Below are 24,420 nucleotides of genomic sequence, written 5' to 3'. Positions count from 1 at the left end.
TTTTTTTGTTTTTTTTGGGGGGGGATTAGATAAGTATGATTCATCAGGGTCCAAGGTTGCTACTATACTATCAACATAATGTCGAGCCTAGACCTTAGAAGGGTCGGCCAGTGTGTAGTGAAATTCCAAAGTATTAATTAGCTTACAACTCCCTAAGAGAGACTTAATAAAAATAACTTAAATTTGTATTACATCCGACTAGTCATTGGGCTTTTTAGATTTTATATACCCTGTGTGTTTATCATTCTCGCATTCATGTATAGAAATTAGGTAAAAAAATATTTTTTTAAAAAAATTATTATTATTATTATTTATTATTTTTTTATTTTTTTCAATTTATAAAAATGAAAATGAACACAATTTTTTTTAAAAGATATTTTTATTTTTATTTTTTATTTTTTTCGATAAACCTGACATTATGAAGTGAAAACGAATGCAAGAGATGCAAACAAAACAAAAATGATTAAAAATACTTAAAAATATTCCCAAACCTAAACCTAACATTGTCCTCAATGTTAAAGAAATCTAAGAGAATTGGGTTGCCTCCCAAGAAGCGCTAAGTTTATTGTCTTCAGCCAGACACAGTGTATCCTTAATTATTTTGATAAACAGGGTTCGTCAAAATAAGGGATTCGATCAATTGCCCATCGGTAACACAGTCCACATAAGGTTTTAACCTTTGGCCATTGACTTTTAAAACATGTCCACCATTGAGGTGTTGGATCTCTACTGCACCATAAGGAGAAACCTTTTTCACTACGAATGGTCCATCCCACCTAGAGCAAAGTTTACTCGGGAAGAGTCGCAACTTGGAATTGAATAGCCAAACTTTTTGATCAGGTTCAAAGGACTTACGGTTAATATTTTTATCATGAAAAGCCTTAGTCCTTGCTTTATAAATTTTAGCATTTTCATAAGCCTCATTGCGCAATTCTTCAAGTTCACTTAGTTGGAGTTTTCGGTGAGGACCAGCTACTGCCATGTCTAAGTTAAACTTTTTGATAGCCCAGAAAACTCTATGTTCAAGTTCTACCGGTATGTGACAAGCTTTTCCAAAAACTAATCGGTAGGGAGACATGCCAATAGGAGTTTTGTAGGCAGTACGATAGGCCGAGAGTGCATAATTTATCCTTTGAGACCAATCTTTCCTATCGGGACGTGCCGTTTTTTCTAAGATATGTTTTAACTCCCTATTGGACACCTCGACTTGTCCACTCGTTTGGGGATGGTATGGAGTAGCAACTTTGTGGGTGATGTTATATTTGCGAGCCAAAGCCTCGAAAGACCGGTTGCAAAAATGAGATCCCCCATCACTGATAATGGCTCGAGGTGTGCCAAAACGACAAAAGATGTTTTCATGTAAAAATTTAACCACAACCTTGTGGTCATTAGTTTTAGTGGCGACATCTTCTACCCATTTTGAAATATAATCAACCCCTACCAGAATGTACTCGAAACCAAAGGATGGTGGAAAAAGGTCCATAAAGTCAATACCCCAGACGTCAAAGATTTCTACAATTAAAATAGGATTGAGAGGCATCATATCTCTACGGGAGATGGTACCCATCTGTTGGCATCATTCACAAGTTTGGCAAAAGTTATGGGCATCTTTGAAAAGAGTGGGCCAATAAAATCCACTCTGTAAAACTTTTGTTGCAGTTTTTCTACCTCCAAAATGTCCCCCACAAGCTTGTGAATGGTAGAATGAAAGAATACTGTGAAATTCGCATTCGGGGACACATCGACGGATTACTTGATCGGGACAATACTTGAATAGATCGGGATCATCCCAATAATAGAATTTTACTTGTAACAAGAATCGGTTCTTGTCTTGAGTTGACCAATCATCAAGAATTCGTCCTATGGCCTGGTACTTTACTATGTTTGCAAACCATGGTGTTTTTATTCCTCGTACCTCAAATAATTGTTCATCTGGAAAAGAATCGTGTAAGGGTGAGGTATTTTGAGAGGGTTCAAGAAGAATCCTGGATAAGTGGTCTGCTACGACATTTGCAGTTCCTTTCTTATCACGAATTTCTAGGTCAAATTCTTGTAGTAAAAGAATCCATCGAATCAGACGGGATTTGGTGTATTTCTTTGCAAGAATGTGTCGAAGGGCAGCATGATCAGTGAATACGGTAACCTTGAATCCTAAAAGGTAAGATCGAAACTTGTCTAGCACGAATACTACAGCTAGTAACTCTTTCTCAGTGGTGGTGTAGTTCAATTGTGCATCTGAGAGTGCTTTACTAGCGTAGTAGATGACATGAGGTACTTTGTCTAGCCGTTGCCCTAAAACTGCCCCAATGGCATAGTCGGATGCATCACACATTAGTTCAAATGGAAGGGTTCAATTAGGAGGCCGTATGATGGGTGCAGTGGTCAATTTCGAGGGAAGATTTTCAAATGCTTCCTCGCATGCTTCATTAAAGACAAAGGGAGTGTCCTTGGCAAGAAGATTGCACAAGGGTTTGGAAATCTTACTAAAATCCTGAATGAAGCGACGGTAGAAACCAGCATGGCCAAGGAATGATCGGATTTGTTTCACAGTTTTGGATAGAGGGAGATTGGAAATAAGATCGACTTTGGCTTTATCTACTTCAATGCCCCTCTTGGACACGATGTGTCCTAAAACTATGCCTTCTTGAACCATGAAATGGCTCTTTTCCCAACTTAACACTAGGTTGGTTTTCTTACATCTTTTCAGAACTAGAGTTAAATTATCCAGACAATCGTCAAAAGATAGGCCAAAAACTGAGAAATCATCAATGAACACTTCTAGAAAGTTTTCCACCATATCTGAAAAAATGGCCATCATGCATCGTTGAAAAGTTGCGGGTGCATTGCATAGTCCAAAAGGCATCCTCCTATATGCAAATGTCCCAAATAGGCAAGTAAAGGTGGTTTTCTCTTGATCGTCCGGGTAAACAGGTACTTGATTTTATCCAGAATAACCATCTAAGAAGCAGTAGAAATCTTGACCAGCCAACCGTTCCAAAATTTGATCTATGAAAGATAGAGAAAAATGGTCCTTTCTAGTCATTGAATTAAGTTTTCTGTAGTCAATGCACATGCGCCAACCCGTGGTTGTGCATGTTTGTATCAATTCTCCTTCCATATTTTCAACCACAGTGATACCTGATTTCTTGGGTACCACTTGTGTGGGACTCACCCACTTACTATCAGAAATTGGATAAATGATTCTGGCATCTAATAACTTCACCACTTCTTTCTTGACTACCTCCTTCATGTTAGGATTGGACTAGTCTTCTTTGCATTTCTCGGGTGGGCTTTGCATCATCTTCGATGTGGATTCGATGCATGCATATGGAGGGGTCAACCCCTTTCAAATCGGCTACAGACCATCCTATGGCATGTTTATTCTCTTCTAGTACCCTTAAAAGTTTACCCTCCTGTTCAGTAGATAAGTTGGCCGTGATGATTACAGGGAGGGTATCTTCTGGTCCTAAAAAGGCATACTTAAGAGTTGTCGGAAGTGGCTTTAACTCAAGTTTAGGTGGAGAATCAATGGAAGGACAAAGTGGTGTGCTAGCAATGGGGGGAAGAGGTTCAGGTCGGATCTTCCAAGAAAGGGAACTCATGGGAGATTGATTGTCGAGTAAGATGTTGACTTCTTCTATAGCTTTGTCTATGTCAAAGTTGTCAATGTCAAAATGGACCAAGCATGCCTCTAGGGGGTCATCTGCTAAGATATAAGGAAGGGCTTCCTCTACAAGATCATCCATTTCATCAATTAGGCAACACTCGTCTTCCCTCACATGTTGGTCAGCGGCATGAAACACATTCAACTTAATTTTCATGTTCCCAAATGATATATCCATTGCCCTAGTTCTACAGTTGATACATGCATTGGCTGTCGCTAAAAAGGGACGACCAAGAATCATAGGGATTTGTTTTTTTATGTTGGGCACATGTTCCATATCAAGAACGATAAAATCTACTGGAAAATAGAATTTGTTTACCTTGACAAGAACAACTTCAATCATCCCCCGTGGTATCTTCACATATCGATCAGCCAATTGTAAGGATACCGAGGTAGGTTTTAATTCACCTAACCCAAATTTCTCATAGACTGAATAGGATAAAAGATTCACACTTGCCCCTGTTGGGTTGTGGAGCCTGATCCATTCCCTTTTTTCAAGACCCCTATGTGCACTATGGTGGTGGAGGATCAAGGGAAGACAAGCCGGAAAGAGTTCGAAAAGATTCAGAGTTGAATCAGCAAAGAAAAAATTTCAGCAAGGTCCGGAGTCGACTCCAGCAGACTTGGAGTCGACTCTAGCACGCAGGCAGACTTGGCACAGTCTTGGAGTCGACTCCAGATCCATAGGAGTCGACTCCCCAGTGTTGGAGTCGACTCGAGAACTCCAGGAGTCAACTCCCACAGGCAGACAGAGAGGCTTTTTCTGTGGACTGTGGCCGAGTCGACTCGCAGAATTGCGGGAGTCGACTCGAGCACGATTTTCACGCGAGGCTGAGTTATGAACCGGGTTCAAGCCAAGATTTTTTGAAGCCCTAATCAAAGTAAGAGATTGGGAGGTATATATAGACTTCTTGTGGGACACGAGAGGTGTGTGGCAACCTTGAGAAACCCTAGAACTCATCAACGAGAAGTTTCCAAAAGGAGATCCTTTGTGTGCATCAGGAAGACGACGCGTTGCTCGTCTTGAGAGAGATTGTTTTGCTGTAAGAAAGAGAGTTTGTTCTCTTCTCTTGAATCTCTGTAACTTTCTTTGATTATATAGTGAAGTATTGATCTGTGCGGCTGTGGACGTAGGAGCAAGGGACTCCGAACCACATAAACTTGGGTGTCTTGTGCGTTTGTTATTGTTTCTTGCCGTGTTCTTTTTTCTCCTACTATTTCTTATATTCCGCAATCGTAGGGTTGAATCCCTAACAACTGGTATCAGAGCCATCTAGTTCAAAGGAAAAAGTGGGAGCAATGGAGGCTGAAGAAGGCAAGGTCAAGATTGACAGATTTGACGGCAAAGACTTTGGTTTCTGGAAGATGCAGATCGAAGATCATTTATATCAGAAGAAACTTCATCTACCTCTTGAAGGTATGAAACCGACAGATATGTCACAGGCCGACTGGGATTTAATGGATCGTCAGGCTTTGAGAGTTGTTCGCTTGACGTTGGCTCGAAACGTTGCGTTCAATGTTTTGGAAGAGAAGACAACAGCAGGTTTGCTGAGAGCATTGTCGAATATGTATGAAAAACCCTCGGCCTCCAACAAGGTGTACCTGATGCGCCGTTTATTCAATCTGAAGATGAGTGAAGGTTCCTCTGTTACTGATCACATCAATGAGTTCAATCTGATTACAAGCCAGTTGAGTTCGGTGGAAATCAGTTTTGAAGATGAAGTTCGTGCCCTAATTCTTCTATCCTCCTTGCCAGAAAGTTGGGGTGCAACGGTGACAGCTGTAAGCAGTTCCTGCGGCTCAAACAAACTGAAGTTTGAGGAGGTCCGAAATCTGATACTCAGTGAAGATATCAGAAGGAGGGAGTCTGGTGTGAAATCTGGTTCGATTCTGAACACATCTGAAGGCAGAGGAAGAACTGTGCAACGCAGTGAAAACCGTGGCAGATCGAAGTCTAAGAGGAGGAGCAAGTCTAGATCGAAAGGCGATGGCTGCTGGCATTGTGGCAAGATGGGCCACACGAGGAAGAATTGTTGGCTTAGAAAGAAGAATCCAAGCAAGGGGCAGAACGAGGTGTCCGTGAATGCAACCACAGATGAAGCCAACGATGCTTTGATTCTCAGCGTGGACAGCCCTATGGAATCGTGGATACTAGACTCTGGAGCTTCGTTTCATTCTACCTCATGGAAGGAGTGTATGCTAAACTACACTGCAGGAGACTTCGGAAAGGTTTATCTCGCTGATGATGAGCCTTTAGATATTGTGGGGACAGGTGAAGTTCACATCAGGATGATGAATCAGTCAGTGTGGAAACTGAAGAATGTGAGGCATATCCCAGGCTTGAAGAGAAACTTGATTTCTGTTGGGCAGCTTGACAGCGAAGGGTATGTTACTACCTTCGTAGGTGGTTTATGGAAAATCACCAAAGGAGCTATGGTGATAGCACGTGGGAACAAGTTGGGGACTCTCTACATGACCAATGACACCAAGGATACGGTGGCATTAACAGAAACAGGTGCAGATAGTTGTCTTTGGCATCGCAGACTTGGACATATGAGTGAGAAAGGTATGAAGATGATGGTGAAGAAGAACAAGCTAGCAGATCTGAAAACTGTTGATGTAGGTCTCTGTGAAGACTGCATATTTGGGAAGCAGAAAAAGGTTAGTTTCTCAAAGGGTGGAAGAACACCGAAGACAGAAAAGCTAGAGCTTGTACACACAGATGTGTGGGGGCCTTCACCGGTTGCATCTCTTGGAGGCTCACACTATTATGTCACGTTCATTGACGACTCTACCAGAAAGGTTTGGATTTATTTCATGAAGCACAAATCAGAGGTATTTGTCACCTTCAAAAAGTGGAAAAGTCTGGTGGAGAATGAATCTGGTGCAAAGATAAAACGACTAAGGTCTGACAATGGCGGTGAGTATGACAGCAGTGAGTTCAAGGAATTCTGCGCAGTGAATGGAATCCGAATGGAGAAGACAATACCGAGCACACCGCAGCAAAATGGGGTGGCTGAGCGAATGAACAGAACCCTGAACGAGAGAGCCAATAGTATGAGGATCCATGCTGGTTTGCCCAAGATGTTTTGGGCTGAGGCAGTCAACACCGCAGCGTATCTAATAAACAGAGGCCCGTCGGTTCCCCTAGATTGCAAATTGCCTGAAGAAGAGTGGACAGGAAAAATAGTAAATTTGTCACACTTGAGGGTCTTTGGGTGTGTCTCCTTTGTGCACATTAATGCAGAGAAAAGGGACAAGCTAGATGCAAAGTCCAGAAAGTGTTTCTTCATTGGATATGGTACAGATGATTTTGGTTACAAGTTCTGGGATGCACAGAACCAGAAGGTCATCAGAAGCAAGGATGTGATATTCAATGAGCGAGTTCTCTATAAGGACAAGAATACTTCAGATCTTGAGAGTGCAGGGGAGCAAAGCAAGGAAAAACAGCAAGTTGAGCTGCAAGAGATTACAGAAGAAGATGTTGCCAAAAGTTTTCAGAAAAATCCTGAAAATTCAAAAACTGTTGTGGCACAACCTCAACCAAGTATACCGCAGCTGAGAAGATCAACAAGAATCTCGAGACAACCGGATAGATATTCATCCTCTTTACATTATCTGCTATTGACAGATGGAGGTGAACCCGAGTGTTATGAAGAAGCCATGGAAAGTGAAGATTCGGTGAAGTGGGACTTAGCCATGAAGGACGAGATGAAGTCCTTGGATAGAAATCAAACTTGGGAACTCAGTTCACTACCAGAAGGAAAGAAGGCTTTACAGAACAAGTGGGTCTACAAAGTTAAAGAGGAACATGATGGCAGCAAAAGGTACAAAGCAAGGTTGGTTGTGAAAGGCTTCCAACAGAAGGAAGGTATCGACTACACTGAGATTTTCTCTCCAGTAGTCAAATATTCAACAATCAGAGTGATTCTGAGTATTGTGGCAGCAGAAAATCTATATTTGGAGCAGTTGGATGTTACGACTGCATTTCTCCATGGAGAGATTGATGAAGACATCTACATGCAGCAACCTATCGGCTTTGCAGTCCCTAGCAAGGAGAACCTTGTATGCAAGCTGAAGAGAAGTTTGTATGGTTTGAAACAGGCCCCGAGGTTGTGGTACAAAAAGTTCGATGGATTCATGATCAACAATGGTTTTGTAAGATGTCAAGAAGATCATTGCTGTTATCTTAAGATACTTGATGGCAGTTTTATCATCTTACTTTTGTATGTTGACGACATGTTGATAGCCGGACCGAACCTACAAGAGATTGAAAGATGGAAGAAAGAGCTATCAAGGAAGTTTGCAATGAAAGACATGGGTGCAGCAAAACAGATACTTGGGCTGAGGATTGAAAGGGGTAAGGTGGCTGGCACACTGAAGCTTTCTCAAGCTAACTACATTGATAAGGTGTTGAATAGATTCAATATGACAGATGCAGATTCTGTGAAGACACCTTTAGCGAGCCATTTCAAACTTTCAAAAGAGCAATCACCCAAGGATGAAGAGGAGCTGAAGAAGATGTCAAGGGTACCATATGCTTCAGCTGTAGGCAGCTTGATGTATGCTATGATATGCACGAGACCCGACATTGCACGTGCAGTGGGAGCTGTGAGCAGATACATGGCCAATCCGGGTAGACAACATTGGGAGGCTGTCAAGTGGATCCTAAGATATTTGAAAGGTACTAGAAATGTAGGCTTGTGTTATAGAAAAGGCAGTCAAAAACTACAAGGTTTTGTGGATGCAGACCTGGGAGGTGATACTGACACTAGAAGAAGCACCACAGGGTATGTTTATACCATAGGCGGAACAGCAGTGAGCTGGTTCTCACAATTGCAAAAGATCGTTGCTCTTTCGACAACAGAGGCAGAATATGTTGCCATTACAGAAGCCAGTAAGGAGATGATTTGGCTACAAAACCTTCTGAAAGAGCTGGGCAGAGAACAGAACTGTAGTGTACTATTCTGCGACAGTCAGAGTGCTATTCACTTAGCTAAGAACCCAATGTTTCATGCGAGAACGAAGCACATACAGCTGAGATATCACTTCATCAGGAAGTTGCTAGAAGATGGCAGTTTGTTACTTGAGAAGATTCAAGGAGCAAAGAATTCAGCGGATATGTTGACTAAGACAGTCACTACAGAGAAATTGAGGCTATGCATGGCCTCAATTGGCCTCCAAAGCTAGTTGAATGGAGGTGCCGCACAGAGAATACAGATCAAGATATAGAAGTTTGTTTATTTTTCAGAGAGATGCACAATTGGATGTATCAGTCTCCAAGTGGGAGAGTTGTTGGGTTGTGGAGCCTGATCCATTCCCTTTTTTCAAGACCCCTATGTGCACTATGGTGGTGGAGGATCAAGGGAAGACAAGCCGGAAAGAGTTCGAAAAGATTCAGAGTTGAATCAGCAAAGAAAAAATTTCAGCAAGGTCCGGAGTCGACTCCAGCAGACTTGGAGTCGACTCTAGCACGCAGGCAGACTTGGCACAGTCTTGGAGTCGACTCCAGATCCATAGGAGTCGACTCCCCAGTGTTGGAGTCGACTCGAGAACTCCAGGAGTCAACTCCCACAGGCAGACAGAGAGGCTTTTTCTGTGGACTGTGGCCGAGTCGACTCGCAGAATTGCGGGAGTCGACTCGAGCACGATTTTCACGCGAGGCTGAGTTATGAACCGGGTTCAAGCCAAGGTTTTTTGAAGCCCTAATCAAAGTAAGAGATTGGGAGGTATATATAGACTTCTTGTGGGACACGAGAGGTGTGTGGCAACCTTGAGAAACCCTAGAACTCATCAACGAGAAGTTTCCAAAAGGAGATCCTTTGTGTGCATCAGGAAGACGACGCGTTGCTCGTCTTGAGAGAGATTGTTTTGCTGTAAGAAAGAGAGTTTGTTCTCTTCTCTTGAATCTCTGTAACTTTCTTTGATTATATAGTGAAGTATTGATCTGTGCGGCTGTGGACGTGGGAGCAAGGGACTCCGAACCACATAAACTTGGGTGTCTTGTGCGTTTGTTATTGTTTCTTGCCGTGTTCTTTTTTCTCCAACTATTTCTTATATTCCGCAATCGTAGGGTTGAATCCCTAACAACTGGTATCAGAGCCATCTGGTTCAAAGGAAAAAGTGGGAGCAATGGCGGCTGAAGAAGGCAAGGTCAAGATTGACAGATTTGACGGCAAAGACTTTGGTTTCTGGAAGATGTAGATCGAAGATCATTTATATCAGAAGAAACTTCATCTACCTCTTGAAGGTATGAAACCGACAGATATGTCACCGGCCGACTGGGATTTAATGGATCGTCAGGCTTTGGGAGTTGTTCGCTTGACGTTGGCTCGAAACGTTGCGTTCAACATTTTGGAAGAGAAGACAACAGCAGGTTTGCTGAGAGCATTGTCGAATATGTATGAAAAACCCTCGGCCTCCAACAAGGTGTACCTGATGCGCCGTTTATTCAATCTGAAGATGAGTGAAGGTTCCTCTGTTACTGATCACATCAATGAGTTCAATCTGATTACAAGCCAGTTGAGTTCGGTGGAAATCAGTTTTGAAGATGAAGTTTGTGCCCTAATTCTTCTATCCTCCTTGCCAGAAAGTTGGGGTGCAACGGTGACAGCTGTAAGCAGTTCCTGCGGCTCAAACAAACTGAAGTTTGAGGAGGTCCGAAATCTGATACTCAGTGAAGATATCAGAAGGAGGGAGTCTGGTGTGAAATCTGGTTCGATTCTGAACACATCTGAAGGCAGAGGAAGAACTGTGCAACGCAGTGAAAATCGTGGCAGATCGAAGTCTAAGAGGAGGAGCAAGTCTAGATCGAAAGGCGATGGCTGCTGGCATTGTGGCAAGATGGGCCACACGAGGAAGAATTGTTGGCTTAGAAAGAAGAATCCAAGCAAGGGGCAGAACGAGGTGTCCGTGAATGCAACCACAGATGAAGCCAACGATGCTTTGATTCTCAGCGTGGACAGCCCTATGGAATCGTGGATACTAGACTCTGGAGCTTCGTTTCATTCTACCTCACGGAAGGAGTGTATGCTAAACTACACTGCAGGAGACTTCGGAAAGGTTTATCTCGCTGATGATGAGCCTTTAGATATTGTGGGGACAGGTGAAGTTCACATCAGGATGATGAATCAGTCAGTGTGGAAACTGAAGAATGTGAGGCATATCCCAGGCTTGAAGAGAAACTTGATTTCTGTTGGGCAGCTTGACAGCGAAGGGTATGTTACTACCTTCGTAGGTGGTTTATGGAAAATCACCAAAGGAGCTATGGTGATAGCACGTGAGAACAAGTTGGGGACTCTCTACATGACCAATGACACCAAGGATACGGTGGCATTAACAGAAACAGGTGCAGATAGTTGTCTTTGGCATCGCAGACTTGGACATATGAGTGAGAAAGGTATGAAGATGATGGTGAAGAAGAACAAGCTAGCAGATCTGAAAACTGTTGATGTAGGTCTCTGTGAAGACTGCATATTTGGGAAGCAGAAAAAGGTTAGTTTCTCAAAGGGTGGAAGAACACCGAAGACAGAAAAGCTAGAGCTTGTACACACAGATATGTGGGGGCCTTCACCGGTTGCATCTCTTGGAGGCTCACACTATTATGTCACGTTCATTGACGACTCTACCAGAAAGGTTTGGATTTATTTCATGAAGCACAAATCAGAGGTATTTGTCACCTTCAAAAAGTGGAAAAGTCTGGTGGAGAATGAATCTGGTGCAAAGATAAAACGACTAAGGTCTGACAATGGCGGTGAGTATGACAGCAGTGAGTTCAAGGAATTCTGCGCAGTGAATGGAATCCGAATGGAGAAGACAATACCGAGCACACCGCAGCAAAATGGGGTGGCTGAGCGAATGAACAGAACCCTGAACGAGAGAGCCAATAGTATGAGGATCCATGCTGGTTTGCCCAAGATGTTTTGGGCTGAGGCAGTCAACACCGCAGCGTATCTAATAAACAGAGGTCCGTCGGTTCCCCTAGATTGCAAATTGCCTGAAGAAGAGTGGACAGGAAAAATAGTAAATTTGTCACACTTGAGGGTCTTTGGGTGTGTCTCCTTTGTGCACATTAATGCAGAGAAAAGGGACAAGCTAGATGCAAAGTCCAGAAAGTGTTTCTTCATTGGATATGGTACAGATGATTTTGGTTACAAGTTCTGGGATGCACAGAACCAGAAGGTCATCAGAAGCAAGGATGTGATATTCAATGAGCGAGTTCTCTATAAGGACAAGAATACTTCAGATCTTGAGAGTGCAGGGGAGCAAAGCAAGGAAAAACAGCAAGTTGAGCTGCAAGAGATTACAGAAGAAGATGTTGCCAAAAGTTTTCAGAAAAATCCTGAAAATTCAGAAACTGTTGTGGCACAACCTCAACCAAGTATACCACAGCTGAGAAGATCAACAAGAATCTCGAGACAACCGGATAGATATTCATCCTCTTTACATTATCTGCTATTGACAGATGGAGGTGAACCCGAGTGTTATGAAGAAGCCATGGAAAGTGAAGATTCGGTGAAGTGGGAGTTAGCCATGAAGGACGAGATGAAGTCCTTGGATAGAAATCAAACTTGGGAACTCAGTTCACTACCAGAAGGCAAGAAGGCTTTACAGAACAAGTGGGTCTACAAAGTTAAAGAGGAACATGATGGCAGCAAAAGGTACAAAGCAAGGTTGGTTGTGAAAGGCTTCCAACAGAAGGAAGGTATCGACTACACTGAGATTTTCTCTCCAGTAGTCAAATATTCAACAATCAGAGTGATTCTGAGTATTGTGGCAGCAGAAAATCTATATTTGGAGCAGTTGGATGTTACGACTGCATTTCTCCATGGAGAGATTGATGAAGACATCTACATGCAGCAACCTATCGGCTTTGCAGTCCCTAGCAAGGAGAACCTTGTATGCAAGCTGAAGAGAAGTTTGTATGGTTTGAAACAGGCCCCGAGGTTGTGGTACAAAAAGTTCGATGGATTCATGATCAACAATGGTTTTGTAAGATGTCAAGAAGATCATTGCTGTTATCTTAAGGTACTTGATGGCAGTTCTATCATCTTACTTTTGTATGTTGACGACATGTTGATAGCCGGACCGAACCTACAAGAGATTGAAAGATGGAAGAAAGAGCTATCAAGGAAGTTTGCAATGAAAGACATGGGTGCAGCAAAACAGATACTTGGGCTGAGGATTGAAAGGGGTAAGGTGGCTGGCACACTGAAGCTTTCTCAAGCTAACTACATTGATAAGGTGTTGAATAGATTCAATATGACAGATGCAGATTCTGTGAAGACACCTTTAGCGAGCCATTTCAAACTTTCAAAAGAGCAATCACCCAAGGATGAAGAGGAGCTGAAGAAGATGTCAAGGGTACCATATGCTTCAGCTGTAGGCAGCTTGATGTATGCTATGATATGCACGAGACCCGACATTGCACATGCAGTGGGAGCTGTGAGCAGATACATGGCCAATCCGGGTAGACAACATTGGGAGGCTGTCAAGTGGATCCTAAGATATTTGAAAGGTACTAGAAATGTAGGCTTGTATTATAGAAAAGGCAGTCAAACACTACAAGGTTTTGTGGATGCAGACCTGGGAGGTGATACTGACACTAGAAGAAGCACCACAGGGTATGTTTATACCATAGGCGGAACAGCAGTGAGCTGGTTCTCACAATTGCAAAAGATCGTTGCTCTTTCGACAACAGAGGCAGAATATGTTGCCATTACAGAAGCCAGTAAGGAGATGATTTGGCTACAAAACCTTCTGAAAGAGCTGGGCAGAGAACAGAACTGTAGTGTACTATTCTGCGACAGTCAGAGTGCTATTCACTTAGCTAAGAACCCAATGTTTCATGCGAGAACGAAGCACATACAGCTGAGATATCACTTCATCAGGAAGTTGCTAGAAGATGGCAGTTTGTTACTTGAGAAGATTCAAGGAGCAAAGAATTCAGCGGATATGTTGACTAAGACAGTCACTACAGAGAAATTGAGGCTATGCATGGCCTCAATTGGCCTCCAAAGCTAGTTGAATGGAGGTGCCGCACAGAGAATACAGATCAAGATATAGAAGTTTGTTTATTTTTCAGAGAGATGCACAATTGGATGTATCAGTCTCCAAGTGGGAGAGTTGTTGGGTTGTGGAGCCTGATCCATTCCCTTTTTTCAAGACCCCTATGTGCACTATGGTGGTGGAGGATCAAGGGAAGACAAGCCGGAAAGAGTTCGAAAAGATTCAGAGTTGAATCAGCAAAGAAAAAATTTCAGCAAGGTCCGGAGTCGACTCCAGCAGACTTGGAGTCGACTCTAGCACGCAGGCAGACTTGGCACAGTCTTGGAGTCGACTCCAGATCCATAGGAGTCGACTCCCCAGTGTTGGAGTCGACTCGAGAACTCCAGGAGTCAACTCCCACAGGCAGACAGAGAGGCTTTTTCTGTGGACTGTGGCCGAGTCGACTCGCAGAATTGCGGGAGTCGACTCGAGCACGATTTTCACGCGAGGCTGAGTTATGAACCGGGTTCAAGCCAAGGTTTTTTGAAGCCCTAATCAAAGTAAGAGATTGGGAGGTATATATAGACTTCTTGTGGGACACGAGAGGTGTGTGGCAACCTTGAGAAACCCTAGAACTCATCAACGAGAAGTTTCCAAAAGGAGATCCTTTGTGTGCATCAGGAAGACGACGCGTTGCTCGTCTTGAGAGAGATTGTTTTGCTGTAAGAAAGAGAGTTTGTTCTCTTCTCTTGAATCTCTGTAACTTTCTTTGATTATATAGTGAAGTATTGATCTGTGCGGCTGTGGACGTAGGAGCAAGGGACTCCGAACCACATAAACTTGGGTGTCTTGTGCGTTTGTTATTGTTTCTTGCCGTGTTCTTTTTTCTCCTACTATTTCTTATATTCCGCAATCGTAGGGTTGAATCCCTAACAGCCCCTAGATCTAAGAGTGCTCGGTCGATGGAGTTATTTCCTATGACACAAGAAATAGTGGAAGCGCCAGGATCTTTGAATTTTGGAGGGGTGTTGTGTTGGAGAATGGAACTTACCTGCTCAGTTAGGAGAACCTTTTTAGGCACATGTGTCCTAGATTTTCGCTTTTGGGTGCAAAGGTCTTTGAGAAATTTGGCATAGGAGGGAACTTGTTTGATGGCATCAAGAAGCGGAAGGTTGATTTTAACTTGTTTGAAGACCTCCATCATCTCTTCTAGTGAAGTTCCCTTCTTGCCAAAGGGAGAGGGTGCATTAAGTGCTTCAGGGAATGGGGCCTTTGGAATGTGGGTTGTGGCAGATGGTGGACTAGCTGAAGAAGGTTTTGGGTTTTCATGTGATACATTCCTCTCCTCTTCTTTACCTTCCTTGTTGTTATCCTCCCCAACCTTATTATCTATTACACGTTGTGGAGTGATTGATTATAACCCTATTTGATTTTGATGAGCTCAAAGCATTTGAGTATATCTTATACTAATGAATTCAATCTAGTGTTTCAGCCAAATATTTGTGAATTTATGTTTAAGTGTCTCTAGCTTTGGTTCAATACATTTTGGCTAAGTATGGAAATCAATTTGAACCAAAGTCTGAAGCTTGAGTCGACTCCGGAAGATTACGAGTCGACTCCAAGTGTATCAGAAGCACTGGCACAAGCTCGAGTCGACTCCAGCACATTACGAGTCGACTCCGACTGAGAACAGACAGCAGGATAGAAAGATAAATCTCAGACCCTGTCACCAAGTCGACTCCTAAAGAATTAGAGTCGACTCCGATGCTTGCCGAGTCGACTCCAGCAAAGTACGAGTCGACTCCATGGAGTAACAGACTGAAAGACAGAGAAGTCGTTTTGGACTCTGAGAGCCGAGTCGACTCCAGAAGAACTCGAGTCGACTCTGACGGTTGGCGAGTCGACTCCTAAGGAAGCAAAAGTCGACTCTCAGAGGAATGCAAGACAAAGTCAGAGACCCAACTTCGGTGTCTGAGAGCCGAGTCGACTCCAGCAAAGTCCGAGTCGACTCCGAGGCAGTTCACCTTCAAAACATAGAGAAACAATTTTCGGATCCTGAGAGCCGAGCCGACTCCAAGTACTCACGAGTCGACTCCCAAGTCAGCCGAGTCGACCCCAACAAAATCCGAGTCGATTCAGAGGCAGTTCAACTCCAAAAACAGAGGATCAGTTTTTGGACTCTGAGAGCCGAGTCGACTCCAAAATGATTCGAGTCGACTCGAGAAAGAAATGAAGAAAAACAGATCTCTGGAACCCTGAGAACGAGTCGTCTCCGAAGGGCCGAGTCATCTCCGGACATTGGCGAGTCGACTCCACATTTGGCCGAGTCGACTCCAGAACGGGACGGCACTTTATTTCAAATTTTGAACAGTGGGCGAGTCGACTCCAGTAAAGCATGAGTCGACTCCAGCAAAGCATGAGTCGACTCCAGCAACAGCCGAGTCGACTCCAGATCGAGCGAGTCGACTCCGATCCCAACGGACACTTTGTCAGAAGTTGCAGAGTGTGCAGAACGGCCATAAATGTGTGTCTAATGGCTAGTTTTCATTGGGGACTGCTTAAATAGCCAGAGTGAACAGTAATAGAGTAAAAAAGAGAGACTCCATTAAAAGCAAAAGGGATTTCCACTTACCAAAGTCTCTCTAGAGTAAATACAAGAGAAAGAAGGAAGAAGTGCATTGAAGTCCATCCTCCCAACATCTTCCTCGCATTCAAGGCTCCTCATCTGACAGCAAATCTTCATCCCACTCACGAGGAGACTGCAGAGTCCGAGAAGCCTCTTTCCTCAAATCTAAAAATCTGTTTGAGGGCTTCTAACTCTTCTTTAGTTATATTGTTTATATTTGCTTTTCAAGAAGCTATTCCTGTACTCTTTACAAACTATTTTCTTGTTACTTGATTCAATCAGGGGATTGAATCAAGGGTGTAGAGGTTGGTTGGTGAGCCGAGGTTAAAACCAACGGTGTAAGGGTTTGATTGTGATCCCAGAAAAACAATCGGGTGGTTCTAGTCGGTGAGCCTGTGAAAACCGATCGAGTTCGTTGTGATCTCGTAAAACAACAAGTTGGGTTGTGAGCTTGTAAAACAACCAGCTGTAATCCGAGAGATTATAGTGAACTCCCAAGTGAAGCTTGGGGAGTGGATGTAGGAGCAAGGGTTAGCTCCGAACCACTATAAAATCTCTTGTGTTTGTGATTGTTTCATTGTCTCTTCCATTCCTTTCATTCACTGCATATAGTAAATAATTAATCCACTTGCAATAAGTTTTGATTAGTTACTCACAAAGTTTTTAATTGTAATAATTACTTAAAACCCAATTCACCCCCCCCTCTTGGGTTGTCTTTTTGGGCAACACACGTCCACTCCTAAGGGCAATCAAAGCATTGGCTTGCTCATGATTTAGTTGAGTTTCTTGAGCCACGTATTGTCCCCTTGGATTACTCATTGGTTGACTTGGAAGCTTACCTTCCTCTCGTTTGTTTAATGCATTGGCTAGTTGACCCATTTGGGATTCTAGCTTAGCAATTGATTGCATGTGAGAATGCAATAGTTGTGTGTTTGCCTCCAAACCTTGAAGGGCAGTCAACACCTTCTCCTCAAATGTTGTATTTCTTTGGGTTGGAGGAGGAGGATGTTGAAATTGAGTTGAGGGACGGTAGAGATGAAAATTCTGAGGGTTTTGAAAATTTTGAGAGTAGGGTTGGGCAGTATTCGAAGCTTGCTGCCTCCAAGAAAAATTTGGATGATTCCGCCATCCCGGGTTATATGTATTGGAAAATGGGTCATTACCCGGTCTGGGCTGTGTTTGGGCAGCATTGATGTGTTCTTGCACGAGTTCGGAAAATTGGGGTGCTGAGGGGCACTCATGAATAGGGTGCGATGGGCTAAAACAAATAGCACACACTTGTGCTTGGGAAGAGCGAATGATATGTCCCCCTATCATCAGTTGGTCAATCTTATGGGACAATGCATCTACCTTGCTAGACAGGTCCATAGAATGACTTATTTCACAAATGGTCCCTTTTCTTTGAGAATTCGGGGATGCTTGACGAGAACATGAAGCATGGTGGAGGGAGTTTTCATTAAGATTTTCAAATAATTGTCATGCTTCATGCTTCATGCTCATTTTGAAGCATAAAAGTTCCTCCGCATGCAGCATCGATCATCTGACAGTTTCATTCAGTCAATCCGTCATAGAAACATTGCACTAGCTGCCACTTAGGTATTTGATGATGTGGGCATTTAAGGATTAGGTCCTGAAATCTCTCCCAAGTTTCATGAAATTCTTCTCCCTCGGTTTGGGAGAAGCTTGTAATGGCACGTCTAAACTGGTTCGTTCTTCCTATGGGAAAGTATTTTTTAAGGAATTCTTGTTGCATTTGATCCCAAGAACGAATCGAGTTAGCTTCTAAAGAATTCAACCATTGTTTGGCTCTATCTTTAAGGGAGAAGGGAAATAATCTAAGTTTCAGAGCATCATCAGTGAAGTTCTGAATCTTGATAGTGGTGCAAATCTCAAGGAATTCATCTAGGTGTTTATATGGGTCTTCATTGGTGAGCCCATAAAAAGATGGGAGCATTTGGATCACACTAGACTTTATTTTATATTGTACCGTTGCTACCTCAGGTAATCGAATGCAAGATGGGGAAGTGTAAATGGTGGGAGTAAAGTACTCCCTCAGGAGTTTGGGTTGTTCTTCAGCCATCTCAGGAGGTGGGGATGATTCTAATGTTCTGATCTCAGCTCGAATATTCCTAAGGGTCCGCTCTATTTCAGGGTCAAAAGGTAATAGGTCACGTACTCTAGAACGACTCCCTTGCATACACTAGTACTTGATCAGTCAAGCATGCAATAAAAGATAAACACATCAATCCTTGTATTTGTCCTAAAATCATTAGACATCTCCAAACTGGTTTGAAGAGGGCACCTAAGCCTCCAATCCGGTCTAATGAACCGAGTTGACCAGGTAAGCTCCCAGGTAAGTGGAGGGGTCACGATGCGTTCGCAAAGGTCCCACTTAGAACCCACTTGCCTCGAACAGATGAACTGTCACCCTTATAGGGACAAAGCTTGCCTAGACATCAACTAAGCCACAGAACGAAATTGGTGCAACTTTCGGTGATCGTCGTCCTATTGAGCTCGAATGTCCCTAGGAGCCAACGTCTAATTGATTTTAATTAAAGTGACACTATATGAGATTGAGTTCACCTAAGTTGAGCAAGAGTCCGGTGATGAAATCCGGCTCTTATCTTGTTGGGGTGATTGCCCTTACTATGTGCGGATTAATTTGTATATGTGTATCAAGCATGCATTCACACTTTTGCTGAAATTAAAATCAAACAATCATCACAAAATTTCAAGCTAATAATTAATTTAAATAAGAAAGGTTTAGAGGTTACCAAAGGAAATTTCCCCAGCAATTTAAATTTTTTTAGGCAAACCTTTATAGCATTCCTTTTCCAGCTATTCTCCTTTTGATCATCCCAGATTTTTTCTTCAATTCCTGATCAAATAAGACCAAAAAAAAATTAAAAAAAATAGTAGAAGAGAAAAAGGAGATAAGAAAAGTAACAATAATAGAAAATAATTTTTTATTTTATTTTAGATATATATATTGAATTTTTTTTAATTAATTAATTTTTTTTAATGATAGAAAAAATAACTATGCTAGCAATCCCCAGCAACGGCGCCAAAAATTGATCGGTTCTTTCAATTTCAAAAATAAACCACGCAATAGCACGTATCCTGTAGGATAGTGATTATGGGTGTCGGTCCACAGGGATTGAAGAATGAGTTATTTTTCTTTTAAAAATAAATCAAGAAGAAGAATTTGCTAACTTGAATTAACTAAATTAAACTATAAGTACGAATTAGAATTTTTTAGATTAAATGGATCTAGGGTTTGGAGTCCACCACATAGCATTGTATCAGGGTATGTGTTCTTTATTTTTTTTTTATCTTTTGGAGAGGCATGCAATATTGGCTACAAGCCTTTTAAAATAAAAGCATAAAGAATTTTAAGAAAATCCATCTTAGGTATAGCGAGAAGTATCTACCTAATTATCCTAACCTAGGATGTAGTACATCTCTTCTTCCTAGGCATGGATCATCTTAGACTACTTTAGCAAACATGAATAGAAAATGGCATGCTCAAGATTTAAATATCATAAAAGAAATATTTCATTGAAGATAAGAATTTAAATAAGCTCCAAAATAATAAAAAAAATGAGAACTACAATGCCCTGATACATTGCTAGGGCTTCATCCAGCCCTGACTAGATGGTTAGCCGCGCATGGCTTCCGGACGACCTCCCATCTTCAAGTGAAGGTCTTCCCCTCCCATTCTTTCCAAAATATCACAAAATATTCTCTTCCCCCCCCCCTCCTTTCTTTTTTTTTTATTTCTTTTCTCTGGTTCCCTCTCGACTTTCTTCTTCTTTTCACTGAAACAGGGGGTCTCCCCTGTTTTTCCTCAACCGAGCTCCCCTTCAGCCGATGGCCACCCTCCTCCTTTTATAGAGGATGAAGGGCGTCAATCCGTGGAAATGGCTGGATCTTGGGAGGAATACGTGGCCCGTGGAGCGCCGGATTGACTGTAGATGGCCGGAAATGGAGCTGGCCGCTGGATCGACGGGTGGCGGATGGAAGAAGACGAGATGGCCGCGGGATTGATGGGAGGCTGATGCGGAATGTCTGGATCTCGGAGAAGACGGGGATAGAGCTGGAGATTGATGCCGAGCTGGGTTATCGGCTGTTGGGAGCCGATCACGGCTTGGTGCTAGGGATCAATCCGGAAGGGGAGACGACGCAGATGCTTGGATGCTGGGTGATTGCTGGGTCGGAGGTGTCACGGGCAGAAGAATGGCTGACTCCGAGAGCAGCTAGGACGCGATGCTGGGAGGAGCGGAAGAAGAAGGTGGCCGGATCCATGGCATGATATGCTGGGAGGATGCGGAGCTTGTCTCGGACGCTCGGAACGGCAGTGCGGAGGCGGGGATGCAGGCGGATGAAGAGGCGGAGGAGCGGGAGGTAGCTGCGCCGCGTGGAAGATTTCGTGGAAGATCTCTCAGGCGATGCCATCTCGAGAATCTCGGCCGTGATACACTGCGAGGAGTGGGGGAAGAAGATGAACAGTGGGGTTTTTTAGTATATTTCTCTTCTTTTTTTTTTGTAACACTGTTCATATGAACAGTGTTTTCACGGGACACTATTCATATGAACAGTGAATCCAGTAATTCTTCTCGAAATTACTATGGATATTATTTATTTATATATATATATATATATTTGTTTTAAAATTATAAATTTTATATGAAGGCAGGTAAGGAATTGGTTGGAAATTGACTTTGGGTTTGAGGTGGGTCATGATCGTTGATTTGCTTGAACTTGTTCTCGAGCCCAATGTCATTTAATTCTTGCTAAACTGCTTCAGACCGGTCTTGATAAGACTAAAAGCAGGACCGTGACTTAATAAAAGGGGTTAATCAAACCTTTTTCCTCATACAAGAATAATAATCTAATCAGGACCAAAACCTATTTAATCATATTGATTACAACTCCATCAGGTTACTAAATCGGGTCAACACAATCTCCTCCTTATATGTTTTAATGAAAGATCACAACCAGAAGAGAGACAAGTTCAGAGTCTGTTTTAAGAAAAGAATTATTTATCTCTTACCATATTTTAAATTTATTTCAATGTTCATTCAATTTCATGGTAAAATATGTATTTATCAGTTTAAGAACATTGATAAGTACTATGAAAAGATAACTAAATTATAAATTGTTAAGCACTTATCACTTGTCACCCGTCATATGTCTTGAGCAGCCACTATCCAAGTACCAACAGTGTTTGTTGATCTTGTCTGCAAGACACTCCTACACAAAGAAATCATACAATTTTAGGTACCCAAGTTTTCTTGGGTCATTCAAGGTTAGTAATGTTGGTTCCTTTTGGATCCCAAATCTTTTTAATCTTTTTTTTAACTTCAGTTTTTTTGTGGTTACATACATTTGCTATATGTCCTACTTTACCACAACAAAAACTAGTTACATTTTTGGTTTTACTTTCCCCGGCTTTTACAAAAAAGTTTTTAAGAAATTTTTGCTTGTTGTTAGGCTTATACCCTAAACCGGCTTTATTAAATACAGCTCTTTGACTATTAAGAATTATTTCTAGTTTTTCAGAACTAAAGGTAAACTTCTCAACTATAGGTTTATATTTTTCAAGTTCTTTTGTTAAGTTCAGTTTTTCTGTTTTTAGTAAATTTAGATCTTTTGTAAAGTTATCTTTTAGAGTTCGGTTACTGTTTTTAAGTTCTGAAACTTCCTTAGTTAGTCTTTCGTTATCTTTAATTAAAGCATTAGTTTTTTGAGTTAGCAATTGTTTGCTTGTTTTAAGTTCTAAGTTTTCTTTGATGATAAAATTCTTGTCCTTAATTAATTTATCGTACTTATGAGTGTAAGATTGATTAGTTAGTTTCAATTCTTTATTTTTAAAGTTTATTGTCTTATATTCATCCATTAGTTCATTAAACGCATCATACAATTCATCAAAGGTAAAATCTAAATGTGTTTCAGATATTACCTCATTTTCGTTCGCCATAAAACAAAAATTTGCTTTTTCCTCTTGTTCCTCATCCGATGATGATGATGATTGATCGGAGTCTGTCAAAGTGGAGACAAGAGCATTCTTCTTCTTGTATTTGCTGCCCTTCTTCAGTAAGGGACAGTCGATTCTGAAATGTCCCGGCTTCTTACATTCATAGCATCTGATTCCCTCACTTTTCCTTTTCTTACCTTTATCCTTGTTGTAGGAACTTGAGGAACCTCTCTTCTGATAAAAGGACTTCTTTCGGTTGATGAATCTTCTGAACTTTCGCACGAGAAGAGCCTCATCTTCATCTCTCTCATTGTCTTCTTCTTCACTGCTGCTACTGCAAGAGGGATCCTTGTTAGAAGAAGTGGACTTAAGGGTAATTACCTTTTTCTTGTGGGAGGACTCTTCTTCACTGTGTTGCTTCATTGTGAGCTCATGTGTCTTCAAGGATCCAAGGAGCTCCTCGAGTGGCAGCTTGTTCAAGTCTTTAACTTCTTGGATCATCGTTATCTTGGCTTTCCATGACCTTGGTAAAGATCGAAGAATTTTTCTGACAAGGTCACTGTTAGTATAACTTTTGCCAAGGCTTTTTAAGCCATTGACAATATCAGTAAATCTAGTAAACATGCAAGTGATGGTTTCATTAGATTCCATTTTAAACAGTTCATACTTCAAGTCTATCCCATATCTCTTTTGCAGAATTGTAAGTAGAGATTCTATTGAATTCATTATGGTCTAAGGCACAAAAAAGTATATTCATTGCTTTGGCATTTAGTTGTGCCTTCCTTCTATCACTATCATCCCAATATTTTTCAAGTTTGGGTATAGTAATGTTATCTACATAGATAGAAGGAATATATGGTCCATTAACTATGATGCTCCAAACATCATAGTCTTGGGCTTGGATAAATATCCTCATTCTAGCCTTCCAATAGGTGTAGTTAGTTCCATTGAAGAATGGAGGCCTATTGGTGGATTGCCCCTCACTAAGAGAAGATCCTCATTTTGATCTTTTACTCTTTTAATATAAGAGCTCCGGCTCTGATACCACTTGTTGCCCAAAGAGACAACCCAAGAGGGGGGATAAATTGGGTTTGGATTAATTCTCGACCAATTAAAAACTTGATTAGTAAATAATTAAATCTAATGCAAGCAAGTTAATTAAGCTTCTTGATGAGGAGACTGGAAGAGACAAATAGCCAATGCAAACACAAAGAGATTTTATAGTGGTTCGGAGCTAACCCTTGCTCCTACGTCCACTCCCCAAGCTTCACTTGGAAGTTCACTATAATTCCTTGGATTACAGTCGGTTGTTTTATAAGTTCGCAACCCAACTTATTGTTTTCGCGAGATCACAATGAACTCAGTCGGTTTTCACAGGCTCACTGACTAGAACCACTCGATTGTTTTTCTGGGATCACAATCAAACCCTTACACTGTTGGTTTTAACTTCGGCTCACCAACAAACCTTACAACTCTTGATTCAATCCCCCTGATTGAATCAAGTAAGAAAACAGTTTGGGAAAAGATACAAGGAAAGCTTCTTAACAAGCAAATATGAATCAATATGAATAGAGTAAAGTTAGAAGCCCTCAAACAGATTTCGGAAGAGGAAGAAAGGGCTTCTTGAACTCTGAGTCTCCTCTTTGAGTGCACTGAAGATCTGATGTCAGAAGAAGAGAGTTGAATGCGAAGGAAAGACTTTTTGGAATGTATTGAATGCGTTTCTTGCTTCTTTTGCTTGTCTTTTCTCTCAATGGACTCTTGGTAGTTGGAAAACACTTAATGCACAGATGGAGTAACTCTCTTGTTGTCTACTACTGTTTACTCTAGCTATTTAAATAGTTTCTTTTAAAAAATAGCCATTAAACACTGATTTATGGCCGTTCTGCACAGTCTGCACCTTCTGACAATGTATCCGTTGGGGTTGGAGTCGACTCGCTCGATCTGGAGTCGACTCGGCTGTTGCTGAAGTCGACTCATGCTTTACTGGAGACGACTCGCCTACTGTTCAGGATTTGAATTAAAGTGACGTTCCAACTTGGAGTCGACTCGGGCCAACCCTGGAGTCGACTCGCCAAGATCTGGAGATGACTCGGCATTTTGGAGACGGCTCGTTCTCAAAATTTCAGAGATCTATTTTTCTGCATTTCTCCCAAGTCGACTCTG

General features: G+C 42.0%; 1 non-coding gene across 1 annotated transcript; it reads left to right on the top strand.

Moving 5' to 3' along the window:
* The first annotated feature begins 17,875 nt into the window (after window positions 1–17,875).
* Window positions 17,876–17,981, top strand: LOC120106391. Its single transcript, XR_005508553.1, has one exon. It is a non-coding gene; the product is annotated as a small nucleolar RNA R71 (small nucleolar RNA).
* Window positions 17,982–24,420: the final 6,439 nt, after the last annotated feature.

Source organism: Phoenix dactylifera, unplaced genomic scaffold, assembly GCF_009389715.1.
Source record: "Phoenix dactylifera cultivar Barhee BC4 unplaced genomic scaffold, palm_55x_up_171113_PBpolish2nd_filt_p 000543F, whole genome shotgun sequence".
NCBI lineage: Eukaryota > Viridiplantae > Streptophyta > Magnoliopsida > Arecales > Arecaceae > Phoenix > Phoenix dactylifera.
This window is presented reverse-complemented; position numbering and strand designations above follow the sequence as displayed.